General features: G+C 40.5%; 1 protein-coding gene and 1 long non-coding RNA gene across 20 annotated transcripts in view; both read left to right on the forward strand.

Moving 5' to 3' along the window:
* Nucleotides 1–17,597, forward strand: part of DAB1 (DAB adaptor protein 1) — a 1,275,060-nt gene that overhangs the window by 1,085,166 nt on the left and 172,297 nt on the right. The gene's annotated exons all lie outside the window — the stretch shown is intronic.
* On the forward strand, nucleotides 7,618–16,880 carry LOC129050845 (uncharacterized). The gene is made up of 3 exons (XR_008514687.1): nucleotides 7,618–8,657; nucleotides 12,067–12,274; nucleotides 16,666–16,880. It is a non-coding gene; the product is annotated as an uncharacterized LOC129050845 (long non-coding RNA).

Below are 17,597 nucleotides of genomic sequence, written 5' to 3' on the forward strand. Positions count from 1 at the left end.
TTTTACTAGACCTTTAGCATTCAATCCCTCCCAGTGTTAGTGAAGCAAATCAGCCAAATTGTCCTAGTAATACAGATTTTACATATCATGTACCAAGAAAAGAGTATAATCGTCTAAAACAAGATTCAGATTATGGTGGAGGGGTTTTTGTTTAATATATGATACAGTTTGGCTGTGTCCCCACCCATATCACATCTTGAATTGTAAATCCCACAATTCCCATGTGTCATGGGAGGAATCTGGTGGGAGGTGATTGAATTATGGGTGGCGGGTCTTTCGTGAGCTGTTCTCTTGATAGTGAATGAGTCTCATGAGATATGATGGTTTTAAAAACGGGGATTTCCCTGCACAAGCCATCTTGTTGGCTGCCATGTGAGATGTGCCTTCCACCTTCCATCATGATTGTGAGGCCTCCCCAGTCAGGTGGAACTATAAGTGCAATAAACCTCTTTCAATTGTAAATTGCCCAGTCTTGGGTATGTCTTTATCAGCGGCATGAAAACGGACTAATACAATATAGAAGGATATTCTATAATATTGGTTAATCCTGAAACTAAAATGTCATAAAAGACCACTGAGGGAAGCTGAGAATACCCTCACCCTAATATACAGCCTCTTGTTTGACCCTTACAGCAGTCCCATGAAGTACTTCGTATTATGCCACACTATGGATGGTGTAGCTTTGCTTTAGAAAGGGTCAATAACTTAAAATTACACAGCTATAATATAACAAAGTCTGCATTTGAACCCAGGTCTGTCTATGTGGTTATAAACTGCTATGCTATAATGCTTTTAACCAGAGAGAAAAAATCAAACAGGAAAATCCAGTCTACTCAGAATATCAGCCTGGAAGTACTGCCTTTCCTGAAAATGTGGCTTTACTGGGGCTGCCATTTTGATGGATTTTTAGCAAAGTGCCTGGTACCTGGTACTCTGTGCGTTGTCCAATAGCATAAGAATTCTGTTAGCAGATAGCAAGCACCTGAATCATCTGGAATTTGTACTAGAGGACTGTTATCTTTCTGAGAAAGTCTCCAAGTTTGGCCATTGTTATGCTATTTTATAGCCCTATTATTTCAGAGCAGATATGCCATGTAAATGGTTAATATTTTCCTAGTGTTCACCAAGGAGCTACATCCTATAGTTGTAATTTGGATGTAATTTTTTGTGGTTATATAAATACGGCTCTATTTGAAGTGGGTTGAATTAGAAAACTCATGAATAAATTCTTTGACATAATCAGAATTATATGGCAAGGAATTGACCTACTTTGAGGAAGGCTCCCCCAGAGTTCCTTAGCTGATAGTATGTTAACCCAACAGAGAAATCTTCCTGCTAATAGCACTTATCAGAGAAGATTGGAACCTGTAGTTTGTCAGGTACTCCAAAAAAAAAAAAAAAAAAAAAAAATTTAAAGTCTGAAATAATAATAAAAAAATCCTGCCTTTCTTTAAATTTTATTTCAACTGGAAATATAACTGTACATCAAGTTATAGATCTTTTTATCACAAGTTAGCATAAGGACTTTTCTTGACATTGGAATACAGTTTGCTAATTGGAGTGCTGCCTCTTGCTAATGAAGTATATAAGCATAAAACATATATTCTTTGATTTCCAGTTTTGATTTCTTTAAAGTGGAATAAGGATTTTAAAACACTTGGAAAGTAACCAAAATGTAGCGTCCTTCTGAGTCCATGTGCTTTGTTGAGGGAGTCATGGAGAGTAGCACTTTGTTTTAACAAGTTGCCCTTTTTAAATTATTTTTAAATATTGAACTTGAACTTCATTTTTCATAGAAATAACTTCCTTTATTTTTGTACTCATGTTTCACTGACTTACAACATACGTAACTAATTATATACTATCCTAACTAGTACAATTATCATAAACAAATTTGGGAACAGAAGTGTATGAGATTCTTAGTAAGCATCTAACATAGGTTTTTGATTGAAACGGAAATCAAGTAGCCTTCCTGGCATTCCTGTTTGGAGTAGAGCCAGCATCAGATAGTGAGAAAGAAGAGCGGGGGTCAATCCAAAGCATTGGTGAGCCTAACAGACCTTCTCCTGTACTTCATCTACAGAGCTCTTCAGAGGATTCAAGGTAGTAAAGTAAAGCATATAAATAAAGTGACTGGTATTTTAAAAAGTGATGAGTACAAAGCAGGATCTCAGAAAATTATAACTTAATTTGTTCTTCTTGTTTCACCCTGTCAATCCAATCAATACATTATTGTTGGATTGTTATGATTGGTTTAAATCTCTAGTTTTCTACTAGATTATGAGCCTGCTGGGAATAAAGGGCATATTATAATCATTTTGTTCTCTTTTCTATATTGTTTAGCACCTAGTAGTCCTTCTGAAAATGCATTTAAATTTATTGCAGTCAAGGATTGGCATAACTTCTAGGGACAGCAGGACAATCCTGGGCCAGGTCTGTATCTGGTATTGGAATGCCCAGAGCAGATATTATGGGATGGTTGTAGAGAGGGTGGGGTAAGTCATGAAATACCAATACAGATAGCAAGTCTGGAAGGCCAGTGATGGAATACTGATAGGAATTGTGGGGCAAGAAGTTCTAAATCAGACCAGTTTTCTCCAGCCCCCACTCTAGGAATTTCCTTCCTTTAGTTTCCTTCTATCCTGCTTCTAGCTAAGATCAGTTTATCAAATTTCATGTAGCTGTTTCCTGCCAGGCAAGAGGATGCTTGCAGAAGTAACCAAGCATAATTCCAATCCAGGGACTTCATAAGGGCAGTGATCATACCTTGTTCATTTTTAATATAATAGATAAATTATATATTTAATTTGGAAATCCCATGAAATTTCAGACTTACAAATCAAACAGTTAAGAACTCCATAGCCCCCCTGCAAGGAATGAAATTATTGTAATTCTTCCTTCTTGGTGAAAAAAAAACAATGTACTCTATAATTGCTGGGAACTCTGTTAATAAGAATCAGATCCTCTTTATCTAAATCATATCTAAAAGGTGAAATGCTATTTGGGCCCTATGCCAAGTAACAAAAGAAAATGTCTTATATGAAATGTTTGGGAGAAAGACCATTTTTGTTTCTCAATTCAGCTTGCCTTAATTTAAGAAAGCTCTCTAGTGCTAGCTGTAGAATGTACAGATTGAGTATCTGTTAATCTAAAATACTTGGGACTAGTAGTGTTTCGGGTTTCAGATGTTTTTGGATTTTATAATATTTGCATATACATAGGAGATATTTTGTGACTGGCACCCAAGTCTAAACATGAAATTTATGTTTCATATAATAACTTACACACATAGACTGAGGATAATACTATACAATACTTTTAATAATTTTGTGCATGAAACCAAGTTTTGACTATGTTTTGACTACGACCCATCACATGAGTTCAGATGTGGAATTTTCCACTTGTGATGTCGTGTTGGTGCTCAAAGAGTTTCAGATTTTGGAGCATTTTGGATTAGGGATGCTCAACCTCCATTTTTCTCCCTCATCTGCTTCTTTCTCTGGCATTTAGAATTTCTTGAACTGGAAGCTCTTTCTGGCTTTAATACCATCCTTACTTGGTATTCACACTGCTTTGGGGGTAAGTAGCTGGTACCCAGGGTGTGGCACCTCTGATCACTATACCTGTGACATAGAGTCCTGCTTTTCTGATGCTTGGAGCTTCAGAAGAACCTTTATATTATGAAGGACTAATACTTGGGACCAGTTGTCAGTGGCAACAGGTAGACTAGGCACCCAAGCATTTTACTATGGCCTTGATAGTTCAGGTTAGCAGTATGTAGTGGAAAGGGCATGGACTGGGTGACTAAATACAGGCTGAAATGTTAGCTCCATCCTTGCTGTCTATGCATGCTATAACTTGGATGTTTGACCCCTCCAAATCTCCTGTTGAAAGTTGATCCCCAATGTTGGAGGTGGGGCCTAATGGGAGATGTTTGGGTCATGGGGCAGATTCCTTGAGCATGGCTTCATACTGTCCTTGTGGTAACGAGTTCTCATTCCATTAGTTCCCAAGAGAGCTGGTTGTTAAAAAGAGCCTGGCACCTCCCTCTCCTGATCCCTTCCTTTCTCTCTCATCATGTGATCTCTGAACACGCTGGCCCTCCCTCATCTTACACCATGTGTAGAAGCAGCTCAAGGCTCTCACCAGAAAACAGATGCTGTCTATGCTTCTTGTACAGCCTGCAGAACCATGAGCCAAATAAACCTCTTTTCCTTATAAATTACCCAGCCTCAGACATTTCTTCATAGCAATGCAAATAGACTAAGATGATGCCATTTGGCCAAATCATTTCACCTTACTGAGCTTCCACTTCTTTATCACTAAGAAGAGAAACATGGTCTTCTTTCTTATGGAATTGTTTTGTAGATTAAATGAGCTAACATGGGTAAAGCACCTGTGGCATGGGTTGCATTGTGCTACTCCCCACCCCTCATTCATATGTTGAAGTCCTAACTCCCTATACCTCAGAATGTGACCTTATTTGGAAATAGAACATTGCAAATGTAATCAGTTAAGACGAGGTCAGTAGGGTGGGCCCTAATTCACTATGACTTCACTATGACTGGTGTCCTCCTAAATAGGTGAAATTTGGACACACAGATAGACACACAGGGAGAACATCATGAGAACTTCATGTGAAGATAACAGCAGAGATCAGGATAATGTGTATACAAGCCAGAAGATGCCAAGGTTGCCAGCTACCCATCAGAAGCTGGGGAGAGGCATGAAACAGTGTCGCTCCCAGTCTTTAGAAAGACCCAACCCTGCCAGCACCTTGATCTTGAATTTCTAGCCTCCAGAACCATGAGACAACACATTTCTGATGTTTTAAGCCACTCAATTCATGGTTCCTTATTACGGCAGCCCTAGCAAACTAATACACACCTGTCACTTAATTTTATTTCTTTACCTTTCTTCCACCACATAACTCCTTCTTGTTTCCTTTAAATATATTCAAATCAGCATGCTGCAGGACATAAACTGTGCAGACATAAACCTAGGTGTACAACACATCCTATTTCTGACCCTCTACGGAGAACATAGAAGAGCTGTCCTGTTTTCCTATGATAAGTAATATGTATTTTTTTAATCCTCTGGGTAGTGCCTGCAGTAATCTTCTGTGCACACATCTTGCTGTGGAAGATTTGACAATAAGAACTGCCTCATGAGGCCAACCCAAAAAGGAACAGCAGATATAAACATGTCGCCATTCTTGTTATTTTGAAACAACATTATTTAAAGTGTCCCAGATAGTTGGGAAAAGAGGAGCTCTTTTCTTCTAGGCCTCTTGTTTCTCCTCTAGCAGGGAAAGATCTTTGCAGGTGTTGCAGAGACAGCAGGAGTTATCAAGGAGAACAGGTTTCCTGCAAACATCCTCAGTGATTTGCATTGTACTAAGCAAACACAAACCACTTCACTTAGTCATTCATATTAATTGAGCAGTTTTAAAATTTAAAGTAGTATTCCTTTGGGGTTTGTGATCAAGCCTGTGCCCTGGTGCTTCACTGGCATCTTCTTGAATTTGGCCCTGTTTGATACAGCTTTGCTTTCTGTTGATGTTACATGGGAAAACCTCCACCTGGCTGGACAATAGCACCAGTATTGCTACTGTCAGCAGCTTTATTGTAAAGAAAATCCAACTCTGGGAAATGGCAGCACTGCATCCACTGACTCTGGGGAGATTCTTCCAGCCACAGCACAAAATACAGCTTTCTCTTTTCTACCAAGCCATATTGAACTCTTTGCCTTGATCTAAGGACCTAGGATCTCCACTCCTTCAAGTGTTCTAGGCAGCAGTGAGGGAGCCAGGACCCTGCAGAGCAAGCCACCTGCAGGCTGCAAAATTCCAGCAGAGACTGGATTTTTGAAGTATCAAAAGCCTCACACCTGTGGGTGATCTCCATGCAGAGACCAAGAGCAAGAGTAGCCAACCCCTGACCCCTCCAAAACTCACATCTGTATCAGCCTTTCAGGGAAGAGAATGATCCTTTTTGTTTTCCTAGACATTTCAGGAATAAAAAGAACATAAGGTGTGCATAGGGTTGAGAGAGAAAAGGGACAATGGAGCCATATCAGAGAGCAAGGACGCTGGACTCAGAGACCTGCATTCCAATCCTGTACCTGCCAAGCTTCTAGCTGGGAAACCTTCTCAAAGCCCCTGCACCTCCCTGAATCTCAGTTTCTTTATTTGTGAAGCGGGTTAATAGTAAGTACCTGACAGGTCTGCTGCCAGGATTATTTGCAATGTGTATGTGAATATGCCTTGCCCTTGTGTGCCTACCTGTTACCCTCTTTTCTCTCCCTCACCTCTTATGTGTCACATTTATTAAACAATTATTATGTGCCAAACACTTTGCAAAGTATGTAATGTTCATTAATCACATATTGCAAGCAGGCAGTGTTAAAGGAAAAAATTATTCAATGATACTTGTAAAGCATGGTGAGGGCTGGGCACGGTGGCTCACACTTTTAATCCCAGCACTTTGGAAGGCCGAGGCAGTTGGATCACTTGAGGTCGAGAGTTTGAGATCAGCCTGGCCAACATGGTGAAACCGCGTCTCTACCAAAAATGTAAAAAAATTAGCCAGGTGTGGTGGCATGCACCTGTAATCCCAGCTACTCAGGAGGCTGAGGCAGAAGATTCGCTTGAACCTGGGAGGCGGAGGTTGCAGTGAGCCGAGTTCATACCACTGCACTCCAGCCTAGGTGACAGAGTGAGACTCTGTCTCAAAAAAAAAAAAAAAAGAAAGAAAGAAAGAAAAAGAAAAAGGCATGGTAAGGCAGACTTTATTCAGAATCATTATCACAGATATAAGGACAACTGTAGTGGCGTCTTGCAGTTGGGGAGAGAGATTGGGCTCGCCTTTAAATATAACATGGGCAAGAAGGAATTTATGGCTAAGCAGCAGGGTAGGGGTCAGTTAATAGAAAATTACTAAGAGGAAACATCAGGGGAAAAGGAGACTCTGACTTAACCACCTAACAGGATTCTTGCTGAAGACAGGCCAGGGAAGCCAGATACCACCTGGGGATGGTGGAGGATAAGGAGCCTGATTAGTTATTGAGAATTGGGGGTTCTGGCTAAACTGACTTTTGCAGGGTTCTTTTGCTACAACTGGATGTTATGAGAAAGTACACAGAAGGGTCTAAGAGAAGTTTCAGAAGCCTGATGAAAGCATGGCTAAGCAAAGAATCTTTGTCAACAGTATCTTGTTAACGGTTAAAAAGGACATTTCTTGGGGTCAGATAAATTCCCGTTGGCTATGTAACCTTGGTCAAGTTCTTTACCTCTTCAAGCCTTGGTTTCCTCATCTCTAAAGTAGAGATAATAACAGTGACTACATTATGGGATCACTGAGAGAAATAAATGAGATGATGCTTGCAAAATATTTAGCACAAATCCTGGCCCTTGCAAGTGTTCTATAAATATGAGTAAAGATAATAATAAGAGATTGTTGAAGAGTGGGTTTCTCTATAACTTCCTAAGGGATACATCTACCTGTTAAGGTTGTCAGACAACTCAGTTGGTGACAAGATTTTAGTTGTGTTTAGAAAAAGTTGTTTTGTATGTCAATTTTTATGGTGTAACGTTTGTGTTTCTATTTCAGTTTAATTATTTGTCTTTATTCTATTATTTTTAAATGTTTATTTACTTATTTATTTATTTGAGGCAGGGTCCCACTCTGTTGCCCAGGCTGGAGTGCAGTGGCATGATTATAGCTCACTGCAGCCTCAAACTTCTACACCTAAGTGATCCTCCTGCCTCAGCCTCCTAAGTAGCTGGGACTATGGCACATGCCACCATGCCTTGCTAATTTTTTAAATTTTTTGTAGAGATAGAGTCGTGCTATGTTGCCCAGGCTGGTCTCAAACTCCTGCCCTCAAATGATCCTCTTGCCTTGGCCTCCCAAAGTGCTGAGATTACAGGTGTGAATCACTGCACCCAGCTGATTTGTCTTTATTTCTTTTTTTTTTTTTTGTTTGAAATGGAAAAAGGTTTGTCTTTATTTCTTAAGAAATTGTTCAATATGAACTAAAGAGAAAGGGGCATTTGGTAAAGCCTGAGAACTGATAGATTGTGAAAGAGAGATCAAGGGAAAAATCGCATTTGGGGAGGAACTACATTTATTACTTAAGGGTGAACTGGGAGGCAAGACAACCAAAAAATCTCAAGACCAGGGAATGGGAAGGTGACAGGTACAGAGGTGACCTGGCAGACAGGATAAGGGGAGCTCTTATTCTTGACAGAGGAAATGGTACAGAAAAATCCACAGATGTGAAGACATATGGGATGTACTCTGGGACTTGAGCTTCATTTGGCTGAAGCAAAAAGCATTTGCAGGGGAAAATGGGAGTGAGGATAAAGAAATGAGGTGTCATTCCAATGGGAAAGACTGTGATCGCCACAAGAGCAGGGAATTTATCTATTGGGTTCGCCTCCATCTCTCTGTTGCTTACTAGTAGATGTACAATAACTATGTGATGAAATATTTTAAAAAATTGATCAGAAGTTTTCATCTTATTGGGTTTGAAGGGAAGTGAGAAACCACTGACATTCCATTTTGAATAATGGAATGACGTAAGAATACACTCTCTGAAGAGTAATCTTGTCGTTTTCAATCAGATGGATTGGAGGAAGATGGAATTGTAAACAGGTAGACCACTAGACCATATAATTATCTAGGGGAGATATGAATGTGGTGACTGTTAGGACATTTTAGAAATATTATCTGCAACTTTTACAATCTCTGCTAGGGGGATTTTAAGGAAAAGAAGAAATCAAAAGTCTCTCCAGTGTTTCTACCCTGGACAAAGGGTAGACTGCCTGTGACCTTCATTCATTGGACAAATGTTACCTACATTGTGCTGGGTATTTTGCTGGACACTGGAGATTTAACAATGCTAAGAATTACAACAGGTATACCAGACCTGCAAGTCACTGCACAATATGCTGAGTGCTGTGGCTAATGTTGCCACAAATGAGTTATTAGATTACTGTGACTACACTTTAACTTGGCAGGGTAAGGCTACACAGGGGAGGTGGCAGTGGAACTGAGCCTTGGGTGGGAAAAACTGGTTTGGGTAAAGGAGAAATTGGTAATCTCAGTTCTGGACAGATTAAATCTGGCTGTTGTAAAACATTCAGATGTGAGCATTAGAAGGCAGATTAAATGGTGGATGTAGAGCTCAGGAAAGGAGCTGGAGGTAAATATGTGGACTTGGACAGCATCTGAGAGAGTGTGAGATTGTCAAGTGAGGAAAGACACTGGACATACCACAAGAGAATGCTCCATTAAGGATCTAGAAGAAACAGTGTGCAAAGGATGAGTCAGGAAAGAGGGAGAACCAAGATAGTCATAGAAGCATACAAGGGGTGACTCTTCTAAGAAGGAGGGGGCAGTGAAGTGTCCAGTTGCATGCAGAGACTAAAGAGTGAGACGGAAGAAAGAACTATTGGAGTAAATAATTCCTTGATGACTTTACCTTCCTGAGAGCATATCCCATGTCATCAACCCTCCATAGTGGTCTTGCTGTGGCCATCTCGTTTGTAATGATTATGGAACCAGATTATTTAATTTGCAGACTATCAAGGTGCCTTGATATTTTTCACTTCTTATTGATAACTTTTCCTAAAAGAGTGGGTGAGAGACTTATATTCCCAGCCTCAATTTCCCTCACTTCAACCAGAGTGAATTTCTCTGTAATGCAGTTATGACTATGTAATAATGTAATGTTCCTGAACAAAGACATCCTTAATATGAACGGAGAAATCTGAGCTGGCACTCAAATTTCTCCAAAATCTGAGCTTGAACTGCACAGGTGGTGGAGCATGGTGGAGAGACTATGAAATTTGGAGTCAGACAGGCACATTTGAATGCAGCTCCCCTTCTTCCTGGCTGTCTGACTTGGACAACTCATGCCTCTCTTTGAGTTTCTTTTCTGCTCATGGGCACTATTCCTGACTCATGATGGGTGCCCAATAATGTGGAATAGTCACTACTGTGCAGAGTTAGATGTAAGCTCTTTTACAACAGCTTTTCTGGCCTTGAATTTGCCTTTAACCCTAGTTGGGAATGGTCCTCTCATCTCTCACTCAGGTAAATTGTGCATATTATTTGAGACCTGACTTCAATACCACCTCTCCCTCAAAACTTTCTCGGATGACCCTGGTTCAAAGTCATCTTTTCTTTCTCCAAACCCCTATGATACTGCCCAGTATAATATATATGCTAGTTATTCCTGGGCTGACCTGGGCCATGACTTCTATTGTTCTGAGCTTGTTTCTCTACCTTGATTACTTGTTTCAGTTTTCAAAGGTTTATGCATTACTACCCTGACTTGATTGTAAATTCCTCGAGGTTATACAAAGGCCTTATAATTTACTGCACCTATAATTTGTATCTCTCTCTTCTTCTTCTTTTTTGTTTTTCAATTCTTTGCAAGACGTGGTCTAGTAGGGAAAATACATTATTTGGAGTCAAAGAGAGCTGGATTTGAATTAATTGGCAGCCAAATGAAGGTTGTGTGATATGGAAGAAGTTACCTGTCTACTGTAAGCTTTTTTTATTCCTCATCCACAAAATTAAAAAAATAACAATATCTACCTCATAGGGCTATTGATGGCATAAACATAGCATAATTGGTTCTCCATTATGATGTTTATTACCACCTACTTGGACCTTACTGAGTAAATATGCAATAATGATTATTTCCATTTGTTAGGATTCCTTTAAAAGATTTGTTCTGGATTCCTTAGCATCCCGTAGTCCTCCACTGAAATGCTGCCTGATTCATGCAGCCAGCCCTGACCCATCCGTCAGAATGTTTATCTCTTCCTCAGTGCTTCCTTTGCAAATTGGTGGCACCTCCATTTACTTTCCATCTTAACCTGTGTTTCTTCCAGTAGACTGGGGACTTCTTAAAGGAGGAAATTTTATCTTACTTATCTCCACAGGGAGAAAAGAGAGGTAGACTGGAAAGCAAACAGATGTGGAAACACACATAGCCTGGGTGAATTCTGGATGAATCACATCTCCTTATTGGCTATGTGAACTCTGGGCAAGTTTCTTGATCTCAAAAAGCCTATTTCCTCCTCTGCATAAATTGAGATCATACTACCTCTTAGGGCTGTTGAAATTTTTCTTCAGGCTAAATGAAAAGTAATGTATGTGAAAATGTTTATCACTGTATCTGGAACACAATAGATGTTTAATAAATGGCAGCCCTAGCTCCTTGCACAATGGCAGTCACATAAAAGATGCTCACAAAATGTTGACTGAATTAAACTAAATGGGATTTAACACTTATTTCTGTTTTCTGTTGATTGTTTTATCCTATTACTGCTCATTATCAAAATTTGTCACATTTTTCTTCCAGGCAATTTGCTGCCATGGTTTAAGAAGTATTAAGATCATGTTTATAGGCCATATTGAGCTCTTTGGAAGGGAGGTACTTTTTTGAAATGAGCAAGGCTGTGTAGGTATTCATGCTTTTGTTATCTGATTTAAAAAAAAAACCCTATTTTTTCTTTTGTTTGCGGAAAGGGGACAAAAAGAAGTTGTTTAGGAGATAATTGGCTCTTACATATTACATTAATTAAATGCTAAGCCATGTGGGGGAATAAACTACAAAATGCGGCAATTTGAGGTCTGGGGATGAAAGAAGGGGAAAGATCATCCAACCAAAACTTTCTCTTTTTATGGCTGTATTGCAGTTGGAAAGCTAACAAGGGAGAATTAGGGGTAAACAAAGAGTCCCTGGGGCAGCCAACTGTGGTGTGACTGTCTCCATCCCTTTCCTTCAGCAAGCACAAAGTGACTGTCTCCCTGCCACCAGATATACAGAAACTCATGTCTGGTATTAGTGAAAGTTTTCTAGTTGCAAGTAACAAATCAACCTGAGTAGACCTGACTCTAATAGGAGGGCATATCGTAAGGAACCAGAGGAGGTGTCTCACAGAACCCAAGCAAGGGAATGAGTGAGCAGAGCCTCTGCAAAGATGACAGGAATTTGGAATCAGCAAGAACCCCAAGAATGCTTTCTCTCTGTGGTCACTTCTTTCAGAACATCGTTTCTCTTTGCCTTTTCATAAGATTGGCTTCCTCTTAGCCAGGCCAATGGCAGGAAAAGATGACCACTCAGAATTCTACATTTACATGTTACAATGCCAGTCACTAGGTGAGATTGACTCCTCTCTCTGCTTGAATACCCAATTCCCCAGGAAAAGGCTGTCCCTAATCAACACAGCTTGGATTAGTGTCACCATCTCCAGGTAAAGTCATGCTGTATAAACATGGTCACTGTGGTTCTATTGCTGTATGGGAGGGTCAGCTGGTGGTTCAATCACCAAGATCTGGAGGGTATCTCAAAAGGTGTCTACTCTTGATGAATGGGACAAGTCCCAGCTCTCATGAAGTCAGTGAGATAGAAGCAATTTTAAAACTAATAAATCAGTTGAGAAATAAACAAATCCCCAAAATTATGTTGTGCTTTTATATGGTCATATCTGTGCTAAGAAGCAGCCATGGTTTTTCAGCATTGACATAGTTCAATCTGAAATTTGGCACTAAATTTAAACTGAAAGGAAAGGAACTAGTATTTATGGAGTGTCTATCCACCAGACAGGCCAGGTGCTTTCCCTTGTCCTCATTTCATTCTCAAACCTCAAACCTCAAACCTCATATTGTCTCTTCCATATGATAAATGAGGAAATGAAGTTCCCAGAGAATGTGACTGTCCAAGGTTACAGTTCCAGGCACTGAAACTTAATCAAGACTGGACCCAAACTGGCAGAGCAGGCATTTGGAAATTGCTCTCTCTGCTCCTGAATCCTGCATACTCTCCACACAACCAGAATTTGACAGGCTTTCAATGGAATATTAAGGCACCAGGTTCTCTTGGCTTTTCTTCCATCACTGACTGGGATGCCTTTGTATTAGGAAGTGACCCTGCCTTCCACTAAGGTGCTCAAGACAAAACCCAGAGTCACACTTGTTCTTCCCTTTTCCTGTCTCTTCCACAATCTAAAAATAATCCCTTTCTGCTCTTCCTCCAGCATATTTTTTGATTCAGCCTATTTCTCATCTAGTGTCGTCATCCTTGTCTCGTCACTTATCTGGATTATTAGCCCCTGCTTCTACTTCTCCCCCTTTCCACAGAGCATTCGGAAAAATCTTTTCAAAATGTGAGTCATGCCCCTGCATAAGGTACCCCCACCCCCACCACAACCGTGGCTTTCCATTGCACTCAGAACCAAACCTGCCCTCCTTACCTTGCCTCACAAAGCAGCACACGAGGGAACCCTGCCTCCCTCCTGACTTCCACCTCTCACCCCCTTCCCCTTGCTTGCTCTGCTGTGATCATACTAGCTCCTTTCTGTTTTATAAACCAGCCAAACACATTCCCTCCTGGCATGGCTGCCCTTTTCTTGTTCACATCTCCTTTCAAATGTCATTTCTACAGAAATGCCTTCATGGACCAGCCTGTCTAAATTAATTGTTCCCCACCCTTTCCCAGTCACTCCTTGTTTCATCAAACTATTTTATCCCCTTCATAACACTTATCCCTATCTGGAATGATCTTGTTCATTATTTATTTACTTCCTCATTATCTTCCTTCCCCTTCTCAGATCAGCAGCTCTAGGAGAGCAGGAGCTTCCTCCCTTTGGTTCATGATTGTGCCCTGGGACCTGGGCCAGTGCTTGGCACGTAGTGGGCATTCAGCACATGTTGGTGGAATGAATGAATATTAGGCTGACCATGTTAGAAATCCAGGGAGTCAGGGCTCAGGCCTGTGCCCTTGCATTCATTAGGAACAACTGTCGGGTGGGGGCACTTAGTCACTGTCTCTTCCAGCACATTCTACTTAAACCCTCTATCACTGAGATTTATCTCTGAGTTTAATCAAATGTAATTTATATTGCAGTCTTCTCTGTAAATAATTGATTTGCCCTCTCTGTTGTCTTCATCACAAATACCTCTTTGTACTCTAAAGAAATAATTTAATCAGTCAATAGTATAACACAGCACTCTTGTTTAGAAGGCAGATGGAAGATAAAACATAAGTCTTGTTCACACCAGAATATACCAAGACCAAAATAATCTCCATTACAAAAAATACTCCGCAAACAAGTTGCTTGCAGAGACACCCACTTAAATCCCTTGGTTTTTTTCTAATGGAGGTGACCCCGTGGAAGTTGTAGCTGCTACAGAAGAAAGTTTGTGGCCAATTGCAGGTTGCATGTGCAGATAGAAACTCTTGTTCATTTGCAGTTTAATTAACCTCTGTCTAAGTCCAAGAGCAAGCCTTCAAATGCCTAGTGTGAACACACATTGCGTGAGAGCTCTAAGTTAGGGGTTCTGCACTGCCTATGACCTCAGACTCACTGAGTAAATCCAATTCTCCTGCTTCTTCCTTTTTTGCAATTGGTCCCTCAGGCTTCCACGGGCAATGTGTCCAGAGCTTACGGGGATTCTTTTGTAATCCAAATTATACAAACACTCTTCCTTTGCCCTTCTGTGCTTCTCCCAAAGCAAGACAACCAGAGAGGTAAATTTTGCATTTGTTTTCACACATTTGTCTATTTTGAGCACACACTTTTCTGGAGCAGAAGAAGGGAGGGGAAGATGATGAAGCAACAACTCTGATAAGCGTGAAAGGCTCCAAGGAGGCATTCTCACAGGGAAAATGCATCTTTTCACTGCCTTTAGGAAGAATCCTCAATATTGTTTTCTTTATTCTGTTTTCATTGGAAACATCTTACCTGTCCAATTTTAGGGGACTGCTTAAATAAATTGTGATACATCTGTAGGATGGGCTATTGCACAGCCAATAAGAATCATGTCACAAAAATATCAATATGGGAAAACATATATAATTTACACTGCCAGATGAAAAAGGCAAGACACAGATTTACGTATGAACTTTTTTTTTTTTTTTTTTTTAAGAATGGGTGTTTGCATGTGTATGCACTTAAGGAAAAGCTTGGAAGAGCATACACTCGAATGCAACCATAAATGTACCTGGGCGGTGTTATGGGTAGCTTTCCCCTCCTTTTTCTCTTCTACACTTTCCAAATGTTAAGTCTTGAACATGTTTCTCTTTGTAATTAGAAAGTTAAAAAAATTAAAAGCACTTGTTTAAAAGAACTGAAATACAAAAAGTTTAAAAATACATTTGTTATTTTTTATTTGGAAAAAAGGTCATATTCACTCCTCATCAGCTAATATGACTTTGTCAGTGCCTGGTACCTGTTATTATGTGCATTAGCCAAAGGGAAGCAAGTTGTGAACTTTAGAAAGGCAAATTTCACTGCACCTCCTGGTTCTGGTGGTAGTGAGGCTGCCTCTGGATGGGTGATCACCCTGCTCTGTCTTACAGGTGCAGCCCAGCTGCCCAGGATGGCTGGCAAACACGCAACAGTTTTGCCAGGGGACTTTGAGTTGCCTTGGGTAGGAAAGTTTTAGCTCTGGATGTTCTCTTTTGATTAGGTTTAGCCCCCTGGAATCTGATCAATATTAGTTTACATTATCTGAGCACTCGGTGCTGCCTCTGAGCACCACTCCCATCATTCTTGGATTATTGCACGAACTTTCTGGCTTGTCTCTCCATATCAAGACTCCTTCAGACTCTCCCTCAAATGCATCGATTTTGTACTGTCTTTGGTGGAGTTCCTAGGAAACCAGTGACTGAGACAAAGATTTGCTGTAGGACACTACAGCAAATTCCCAATAAGGGAATGTCCTCTGAATCAGAACAGCTGGAGGAGTGAAGATGGTAGGCTGTGGCAGAGGGAAGAGTTGAACTGTGATGCAGTTGCAGCAAAGGCCTCACCTGCTCCCACTATCCCATGGGAGTTTTCCTTCAGGATTGCCTCAAACTGAGACATGGAGCCTGGGTGTTTACACCCAGCCCCATCTAATCAACCAGTTATTGATTGGATACAGCTACTAGGAGGAGGGATATGATTGCAGGCAGTTCCGGCAATCATCCTGCAAGGTAAGCATTATTTCCTCAACTGTAGTGAGATGAAGTGACTTGCTCTTGACCGAGAAGATCCTGAATGGCAACACCAGATGAGAACGGAGGTTTCTCCTGGTATCTGTCCTTTCTCATTCATTACCCTGGTCCTCTTCACCTTTGACTGTAGATCCAGCTTTCCTGTTGTATTTCATGTGCATCATTCAGCCTTGCCTTCATCCATGCAGCACCACAACCAAAATAGGACCCTTCGGTTACAAATGACAGAAGCACAAATAAATATAATGACTGTGGATTCAGATCTGGCCTTTCCCTGTCTCATACAGTCCTATTTCTTACCCAGCCTCAAGCTTTGGATTCTCTTCCTTTCAGCCTTCTTTTCTTTACATGCATTTCTTTTTTAGCACACCTGCCCCTGCCTTTGCTAGCTCTGTGAACTTGGGCCAGTCTTTATCTCCTGGAGTCTCAATTTCCTCAACTATAAGAAGGGATTAATAATGCATGTCATGCTAGGTAGCTGTGAGGAACAAAAGGACAATGAAAAAGAACTTACATATTGTTTAAAGCTATTCTGTGCCTTGCAGAGTGGCATCAACATGAAATGAACTATTATATAACTAGTGTAATACTTTACTCTTAATGGCAACACATACTAAAAAACCTGCTTTGTTTCTTGGCCACCAGGAAAAAGACACAAGCCCACTGATAAGAAAACCTAAGAAGCAAATGCTGTCACGCCATCCTTAGGCTGTCAGTAAGGAAGTGTGTAAAAATAAAGCTGCAGATTTAAAGTCAGACTAGTCACTCCTTGATTTGCCCAGATGAGCAGGACAGGCTACACTCCTCAAGCCTTCGTGGGAGGATGTCAGAAAGACTCAGCAACGGATGATTATAGCTGTCTTTACCGTCTTAAAACCAAGAGGTTTTTCCTTTTTTTTTTTTTTTTTTTTTTGTCTTGCTGCTTCTACCTTGTACATGAAGATATGATTGGCCGTTTTTCTATGATTCCTGGCTTTCATTTGTCTGGAAAAAATGCTGGGACTCATAGAACTGCTGAGCCAGATTAATAGTACCTGAGACTTTTGGGCCCTGTGACTGAAATGTAAACTTGGTTTTCCAACGTTCTAAGACACTATGCATATGTGTGTTGGGGGTGGCAGGGTGGGGTTGGAAACTCTGGGTACAGAAACAGCAATTTCCCTTTTGATATATATTTATTTATTCAGCAAATATTAAGTATCCATTGTATACCAGTGACTGTTCTTGTTGTATGGGATACACAGAAAACAAATTTAAGCAAATGTTAGCCCTCAAGAACCTACAGTCTACCAAGGGGAGATTGTAGGGCCTGGCTTTTTCTTGCTTTAATTTGCCATTGCATGTGGGAACCACCACCAGGGATATAAGCATGCCCTTAACTGATTTGGCATGATCATCTCTTTAGTCTTTTCCTCAGAGAAACTAGAAAATGGTGCTTCAAGAGACACTGCTAGGAGATAGTCTAAGGGTTTTTGGAGAGACAGGATGTGGCTGATGATCATTTTCTTTTGTTATTAAGAATTTATTAATAATGTCCTACAGTTTTAAAATACATTTTTCAAATACAATAAAAGACC

The sequence above is a fragment of the Pongo abelii genome, chromosome 1 (genome assembly GCF_028885655.2).
Source record: "Pongo abelii isolate AG06213 chromosome 1, NHGRI_mPonAbe1-v2.0_pri, whole genome shotgun sequence".
NCBI classification, from domain to species: Eukaryota; Metazoa; Chordata; class Mammalia; order Primates; family Hominidae; genus Pongo; species Pongo abelii.